This window comes from Ciconia boyciana, chromosome 5 (genome assembly GCF_034638445.1).
Source record: "Ciconia boyciana chromosome 5, ASM3463844v1, whole genome shotgun sequence".
NCBI classification, from domain to species: Eukaryota; Metazoa; Chordata; class Aves; order Ciconiiformes; family Ciconiidae; genus Ciconia; species Ciconia boyciana.
The window spans coordinates 38,291,410-38,300,401 of record NC_132938.1 but is presented as its reverse complement, the minus strand read 5'-3'; the positions used below and the strand labels follow the sequence as shown (position 1 = coordinate 38,300,401).

General features: G+C 39.0%; 1 long non-coding RNA gene across 2 annotated transcripts; it reads right to left on the bottom strand.

Moving 5' to 3' along the window:
* Positions 1–3,123: 3,123 nt before the first annotated feature.
* LOC140652365 (uncharacterized) lies at positions 3,124–8,504 on the bottom strand. Of its 2 annotated transcripts, none has more exons than XR_012042748.1 (4): positions 8,299–8,504; positions 7,231–7,641; positions 5,147–6,450; positions 3,124–4,987 (listed from the first exon to the last, which is right to left on the bottom strand). It is a non-coding gene; the product is annotated as an uncharacterized lncRNA (long non-coding RNA). The 2 variants fall into 2 exon arrangements; XR_012042747.1 differs by having other exon boundaries at positions 3,130–4,987; positions 5,147–5,417.
* Between the last annotated feature and the right edge of the window lie 488 nt (positions 8,505–8,992).

Genomic DNA, 8,992 nt, shown 5'->3' with positions numbered 1-8,992 from the left:
CAATCATGCTCTCATTTACAGGCCTGACACGACTGATTTCACCAGAAAAGTTATCCATTATCGGACGGCAGGAGATAAACCCATCAAAAGGTGTAACAAACAAATAAGAACTTATTTGAAGAGTGGCATTATCCTATTTCTGTCAGGAAGTGTGAGCAAATAGCCAAGAGTTTATCGTATTTACGAGAAGGAAGACTGTTTGGAAGTAGATTTTTTTTTTTTCTTCTTTTAAGGTTGTCTCTTTAATCTGGAGCTGCAGCAGTGGATTTGATTTTTTATAAATGGTAGGTTTTATCAGGAATACGGTAAAGCATTTTACCAAGTTATCTTCCTCACATCAGTGACATGAAACTAGAAGACCGGCAATTCTTTTTCCCTCTAGTTTCCAATAACACGTCAGTATTTGCAGTCACAAATAGATGGTGGCTTTGCTCTTCTTGCCCCTCCCCTGCAAGACAACAAGTATATAAGCATATGTATATAACCATATATAAAGTAGACAGACAAACTATTTACTTTGTCTTCTTTTTTCAGTGTATGTTTTATTATAAGTTCTAAACATTTTTGCCTATATATACTATAGGAGTAATTCAGTTTAAATGTACAGCATAGTATCACATCTAGTAAAAGCAAAGTTTCAGAAGTAACAGCTAAATAAAGATGTAGATAATTTTTAAGGTTTCTGTTTCTTACATTCACTTTAAAATTCTCTGATAGTTTTTTATCCAGACAGTATAAAAAAATATTTTATTACCTGTTTAATATTTCCCCAAAGATTTTGTTTCTCTGCAAGTAAAAGGGGCTCAACACCCTCCCCCCCCCAATAAAGCAAGTCTTCTTTACCACCAATTATATTGTGCTTATCATAGAACAATTTTCTCATTCTGTACTTGGATTCATATACCTTGCCTCGTCCTGGTGACAAGCCTATCAATATATTTTGTTGTTAAATCATGATGGTCCTGATGCCTATTTTGGACCACGTTCTCATGTTCTTCACACGTTGGCATTAAATGAGAGTTATTCAGGAGTACAATCAGCAGGATTTTCTCCAGTCCCTACTTATGGCTGGAGAACCAGATCAAGCCTGGGATTCAGGCCTTTAAAGGACTCCCACTGTGTTTGTAGCATACCTGTAGTTCTTCTCTTTAAAATGCAGAACGAGTGTTGTGCTGGTAGTCTCTGATAGTCAAGCCATTCTTTGTAGGCAAGATATCTAACTGAATGGCCTTCAGCTTAAGAACGTGGCTTTAGAAAGTGTATCTGCTTCTGCTACATATCCTTTGCAGAATTTTGATCATTTTTGTTAATCATTGAGTCCCACTGTCTCTTTCTGTTTGTATAGACTTTAGTGTCCTGTGGGGGGAGGGAGTATATACATAAAGTTATATTTATATAACATAATATTTATGGGCCCTTCTAAGATCTGCCAGCTGAGGCAGGCAAAGTAATAACAGTAACCAGAAAAGTGGAAACACTGTACTTCTGTGCTTCCCCACGAGTATCTGTGAAAAACTTGGTACAGAAGAGCACTAATTCTAGGATCTTTGTAATCAGTGTCGCATTTGTAGAAGCTCACAGGTTTCTTACTAAAACAACTTAGGAGTCTCTACTGTTGGGGTACAAGTTAGAGTACATTATATTTGAGGAATCAGTAGTAAGAGATATAGATGTTGTGTGTCAACCGCTGCTAGTGGCTTAGGTGGTGGTTTCAGTGAAAGCTGTGTTTGGTTTGTGCCAGGAGGTGCTACCTGTTGGATCTCAGTTTGAGAAGATGTAGCCTTGCTGAACATTGATCACTGCACTGAAACTAGGAATATCAGAGCTTGCAGAAAATTACAAATAATGTGAACACTAAACATTTGCTCTATCTGGAACTCTCAGTTCTCAACTGATGATACTTTTCTACATGAATGTACTGACTATCAGCATCTGACATAGGAAAACAGTAATTTCCGACCACATTCTCCTGGATGGAGTAGGTCGTTCAATATCAACATCACTGAGACGTAACTGCTAGTGTAGTCTATTGAAACTGGTGATAAAGGATGATATTTTCAGCTACTAACCATGCTCTTTCTCTCCCTCCCTTTCTCTCTCTGGCTCAGTCACAGAAAGATCAGATTTTCACTGTTCCTATGTTGATAAATTCTGTAAGAATTTAAATGTAATAAAATTGTAGTTGCTGAATCCTTCACATGTTCATAAGAAACATATTTTAGAAGTTGAATATACCTACAGCAGTGTTGCTTAAGAAAACTGAGTGCAATTTATTGTAAAGGGCCTGTATTTGCTGCCTCCACTCTACTTGTTGAGAAGTAGCACTTCTGTTCTGAAATGCCATGAAGGAATTATACTGCTTGACATATATCTGTAATGCGGTTACCTCACAAAAACAGCTAAGATAATAAGTTACAAAGCACTAAAGACTTGAAGAGATTGGATTAGTAAATCACCTCATTCAAATAAAAATGTATTTCTCACTGGCTTCCAAAAGACAGTAGATTATACTTCTATATAACACTTATGTGTTATATATATGTTTATATAGTACCTATAATGTTATATATATATATATTATTATATGTAATACTACATAATGTCTGGTGGGTTAGAAAAAAAAAGTATAGCTGTGAGGGACAGGTCTAATTAACTTCCGAAGCCATATGTTGGTACACAGAAAGATAATGTTTGTGGAGAATTTAAACATCAAAACTTGGTTTTGGTGCTCTTCATGGTAACTGTAATATGGATGAAAAAAATATGGTTAGAGAAGTTATAAAACACGAAGGGAAAACTTTTCTGCAAAATAGGAATCTTTCTTTCAAGTTACTTGTGTAGGAGAGGTCTGGACAGCAACATGAAGGGTTTAATGACATGTGCTTGAACATCAAAAGCTTAAAAGAGTAATTGGAGTCCTTATACAAACCTTTTAAGATCCTTTTGCTTCTCTGTCTCCCATCTTTCTATAGTCTTTATATCTCTCAGCGATCATGGTTTTACTCCACTCTTTGTTACATTGTGTGCCACAAGGACTTCAGATGATTCCTTATGCACTTGAAGTCTCAAACAGTATTTTATTTTACAGACAGAAAGAAAAGTGGGGAAAAATATAAACAAATATACATAAATGTCACCATTATACTTGTTCTGTTTATGCTGTTCTCTTTATCTATTCAACAAGTAGAATGCATATCAAAGTAGATTTGAGTTCTATTTTTTAAATAATATCTTCGAATTATTTTAGGAAATCCCCCTAATTTTTCCCCCAGGAATAACTATTGACTAATTTCACTGTCTCTATATGCAGTTCTTATCAGGAAGACAGGAGGTCTTCAAGATGGATAGGACTTCTTTTTTGCGTAAATGAGTAATTAACAGACACAGACAGATACACATGTATACATACACCATCTTTTTACAAAAGGAAAAAAAAAGGTCAAATTTTAAAGGGGACATATTTAGCTTTAAATTCTGTTGCCGTCTGGATCATGTCTGACAAGATGAGACAGTGCCTATCTGATATTAAAAATAAAGAGGTGAAGGTAACTCTGCACCCAATCCCGTCAGTTACTTGAAGATGAATAAACTGAGACTGACAATCCCTTCATGCAGCGCCATTCGATTTATAGCAATGCTAGGTTTCGTTGAAACAATAACAGGTTTTAGAAAGGCTACAGAAGTGTGACTTTGTTTGTTTACATCCTTTTATATTCAGTGAGGAATATTCATGTCTGAAGGTATGCATCACTGATTATTGTGTGAATGTGGTTATCTGTCTCACAGATACTTGCAGAAGCCAGGCAGTAATCCCAAGGAAATACCATTGTTTTTATTTAATTAACAATTTTTATTAAGTCTTGTAACCAGCTTTGTCCCCATAAGGACTTTCTGCCTTCTCAAAGAAAAATAGTTTTGCATTATTTATACATGTGAATGAAGCCCCTGGTCCTGAAGTCCTTTGTATGTGAATGGATTTCTGGACCCACCTGCCCAGATTTATCCCACAGCTTCTGGATTGTGGCCAGAAATACTCTCCATTCATGAAGGTGCTGAAGATACTTTTTAATAGTACGTGACATAGATTTGGCATAATTTCTATTTTAGTATTCTGCTATTTCCAGTATAAAGCTTGTAATACATATACACATGGATACAGTGACATAAAGGCACTGCACACTGTATCCAGATCTTCTGAACCCCACACACTGTAAATTAAATAATTTAATATTTGAATTTTAGGCTGGGCAATATTTTCTTTGGTTAGGACAGCAGTTTTCTGATTAATGTTTTTAATTTTAAGCAATCTCTAATACACACAATAATAAAAGTGACAGTTCAGCTTATAATGAGTTAAGGATGTTTCTGAGAATACACAAGAGGTTTTTAAGAGACTTCCAAAGTTTATGTTTACAGAACAGAAGCCCACAAATTAACCCAAATACATTTTTCTCATCTTTTACTATGTTCACGTATCTCTAGCTTTAATAATCTCAACATTGCATTTATGAATACTGCTTGCACTTTCAAGGCTGTATTCCAGTTAAATTAGTAAAATAACATTAAAAGAGTAAAATAATATTTGCAATTGACTGCAGTGATAACTAGGAGGAAAGTAACACATACAGGATTATTCATGGTACAATTTCATGCAAGTTAATAACAAAAATAATATATACTGAAAGAATGAAAGTAACCCATACAGACACACCACTTTTTTTTTAACTCCCACAACTTTGATGTATATCAGTGGTGCTCGCCTTCATACGCAGAATCCAAAGGTCCCCGCTTGGACCTGGTTTACACCTTTCTCTATTGACCCGCTTTTCTGGTGCTGGAGAAGGAGCAGGGCTCCTTTTCGCCCTTTTGCATTAGTCCTTAACTGATGTGGAGGATCTCTGTTCTGTGAGGTGGAGCATGGCATTGCCCTCAAGTACTCATCCCAGCCTCTCTGTTCATCCAATTCCAAGCGAGTGAGATGAATCTCCTGCAGTACAAAGAAGTGTCTTAAAAACAGTTGTCCAATAAAATTGTTCTGTTTAATACTGTTAGGTTTACAAAACCAGCTTTTCAGAGGTTAGTCCTTTCTCAGCAGAGTTCACAGACAATGTCAGGAAACAATAGCCTGTGTCAGTGGAGACTGTACCTTGTAGGGTGGACGGCAGCCTCGATCCCCATGCAGAGGTAAACATAAATAAACACCCACTGTGTTTTTTCTGTTTTCCCTGGCTGACCTCCACTGTTGTAGCTGAGCTTTCCTCTTGTGATATTTGCCAGGTTATATAAAAAAGATGTGCCTCCTGGCTGAAATGATGAAACATAAAGCCTGTTCTCAGGCTGTGGAAGCCTGATGGATGTGAAACAGCTGGCGGTCTGCGGCTGGGCTCCAAAAGGAAGTCTGAGAGATGCAATTGGTGCTATGGTTAAAGTAAAAGATGAATAAATTTTTCTGCTTTAGACTGATGTATAGAAATCTGCACAATGTAAATTCGCTGATTCAGATATTTTTAAGAAGAGAGAGAGAGATGATTTCTTGGAGTGGAACATTAGAATTGGGTATTTCCTGGTAAATCAAACTGGCATTTAGCATACAAAGGGGGCAATATACTGAAAAAAATAGAATATTTTTGCTTTTTAAATATCTGGCATCTGAGGTAGCCTGTGCTGCAAATAACTGACGTATGCAGATCTTACCAGAAAAAAAGTACAAAGAAACTGGCCGGGAAAGAAGAGGGGAGTGGAGGGTGAAACATTTGCTATGACGAGGACCGAAAGTGGAAGTCTGTGATGCAGCCAAGAAGTGGTGAGAGAGAACGAGGAAGAGCCACAAAAGCAAGCAGGGAAGTGCTGTCACTGACAATGGACAGCAGGCACAAAACCCAAGAAAAGCCAGCGTTTAAATGCCCTAGATACAAGTAACATAGTACTGGCTCTTCGTTTATCTAACAAGAGATATACAATTTTCCTATGAGGCTGATTTCAGAGAGGAAAGAAAGTGACAGGATGTTATCAGGGAATGCACTAGGAATGAAAAGCTTAGACAGCTTTAAGAGCAACTAAAATGATTCATGAAATAAGTGGGGCAGAGGTAAGACTTCTTTTTCTAAGGGGGAAAAGTTGGTCAGACAACAAAAGCAGAGACAGAAAAATATTAGTTGGGGAATCACAGATCACGGAAGAAATAAGGATAAAATTAAATAATGTTAGATTTATTCTGAGAATATTTCAGAATATTCAGATAGGGAACAGGCAGGTTAGAAATGCAGAATTCTGGACAAATATATTTACCTCACTGGACAGAGAAGACTGTAAAAGAGAGACAGATGAGGTAAAACCAGGGTTCTGCTGAAGCCAGTGTCCAAAATCTTCAACAAAGCCAGGATTTCACTCAAAGGACACAAAAGCATGCAGAAGAATTTCTTAGAAATCAGCAGATAGCATCCTAATAAGCTAATGAAAAGGAGGAAATGGTTTAGAAGTGTAGAGACAGGAAAGAGAATAAACGCAAAGTAGAAACTTCAGGATACTGATCCCAAAGCTCGGAAAAGTTGCCTATTTTCCTGCCATTTATATAATTATGATTTAACACCAATGAAATTGATAAACGGAGATCTACAATGATTTTTGTTTTATGTCTATACAAAGCTGAACATGTATTCAGTATAATCAGATAGGTGAGTTCTGTGTGTGTGTACATTTAGCAAATTTAAGTCAGGGCTGATATTTAAGTAGGCATTACAATAGACCTCAGTTAAAATCACTCATGCCTCAAAGCTTATAGAAATCACTTACATACAAATTTAGAATGCAGTTGCAGAAATAATCTTTTTCAGAATACTCTAAAAAGTAGAACTGTACTACAAAAACTTAAATATCCCTTAAATATATTATGCTTGCTATTTTTGTTTAGTCAGCATAAAGTGGCTGGTAAATAGTCAAATACATTTAATCTCTAAAAGTCTCCTAATCTGCAGATACACTGAAGGACCTGGGCATCCTACATGGAATATATATGAACCGCAAGTATCTGTCTGACATCATGACCTGCAAAATCCCTTTTCAGCCAGGTCGAATCCTGTAGAAATTTCAGCTCTCTAGAATGTTCTGGTTTTGTTTTGGATTTATTCACAATAATCTCACGCTGTCAGAAGTGAGAAGTTTAACAGTCTTCAAACTTGCTCATTCTCCCTGTATCTCTTGAAAAGTTTAATCCAGTAGGTAAACTCAGACCTCAAAATGCAGATGCAGCCACATCTTGTATTCGGCGAAGTAATTCCATGATTTGCACACCAGTTTCCTATGGATGATTGAACTGTAATTGATTTGTATCAAGGTTTTATCAGGAGCTCACCCATCTTCAGACACTGGACATCCAGGAAAGAGTTGCTAGGAACGCCCTTACAAGTGGGACAGAACCGTAAAACATGACATTGGATTAAGGATTTTCCAACAATATTTCTCCTCTATGGATTCTATGTGCTATATGGTACATCTTCTTGAGAGGGCATGAGCAGGGTCTCTTTCTTCTATCTTGCTGTCTGACTTCAGGAGACTTTTAGGAGTGTCTTATGTTGAGAAACTTTACCTTTCCGTCAAACTGGTTAAAAGTAGCCAAGAAGTTCAAAAGTTCCTAGGTGGAGACTAGAACAGAAGTATACAGATGGTACAATCACAAAAAACCCAACTCCCTGTAATTTATTTAATCATATTTGTAAGTAAAAATTCATCCCGTCATAAAGAAAATAGAAGATTTAAAAAAAAAAAAATAACGTGGGGTATTTTTGAGCACATTTGTATAATTCCTGTTTTCTTAATGGAAAGAATCAGACTGAATGTCGGCTGCAGCTTGAATGCCCTGTCTGTCCTGTGCATGTTGTGTTTACAGCCATATTTAATGAAGTCTTGCATTTAATTTATAAAAGAAGCTGTAAAATGCTGTATTCCCAGCTTTCTAGCTTCATAGGTATCATGTAGCTGAAATGATACAGTAACTACTGCAGTTCTACACATACATTTCAGGAATTATCTAAAGTATGGTTTATATATGCTTTATACAATGCAGGAAATGAAAATCAAAAGGGAAATTCTCTGTATACGTAGAAAATTATCCGTATGTTTTCTTTACATATTCTTAAACTGACTTTACTAGTAGAATCATCAGATTGAATGCTCATACCCATACAACATACAGTTCCCTTTTAAATTAGGAAAAATATACGTTATTTTATAATGCCGATATATAACGCTGGGCAGTTATAACACAGCCTGGAACTGTTTTTAAGTAGTATTTTAACTTACTTTGCATGATCGACCAGGGGAAAAAAATGCCAAAAGGCGGCTGCAGTAGGGCTACCGTGTTCACTGAACCCTGAGGAGCTTCTAACTGCCTGTTCCCTCCGAGCGAGAGCTGCCGCGACGCAGCCCGGCGGCGGGGACCCGCTGGCTGCCCCCCGCCGCGCCCCGGGCAGGGTGACGGGCGGCGCCAGCCCCCGGCGGCGGCCGCGGCGGGCGGGGCCGAGCGGGCGGGCGCGGCCTGGCGGCGGGGCGGCCCCGCGGCGGGCCGGGCTCGGAGGCGGGGGGGGCCCGGGGCGGCCTCTCGCAGCTGCCGGGGGGGCGCGGTGCCGGGTTTCGGGCTGCCCCGCGGCCGCACCCCGGGGAGGGAGGCTCCGAGCCCGGCCGCTCGCCCGTCAGGGCTCCGGACCCGCCCCGGGCTGTTGAGGTGCGGCCGTTTTCCCGGCGGAGCGAGGGGAGAGCAGCGTGCGTGCACGTTGGGGTCCCTCCTGTGCTCCCCGCAGCCGGGCGTCGCTCCTGCGCCGGCACTGAGCCCTGGGCCCGAAGCTCTTTTTCGGCGTTGCTCGAGCGCTGGAGTGTATTTGCCTCCTTGCGTTGCTCTTCTGAAATCGTAGATGCTTGCTTGCACTTTCAAACACCAGATTGCCTTTATCTATCCATAATTCACATGCCTGGTGGGCTTTTATAGATAGGATGGCTC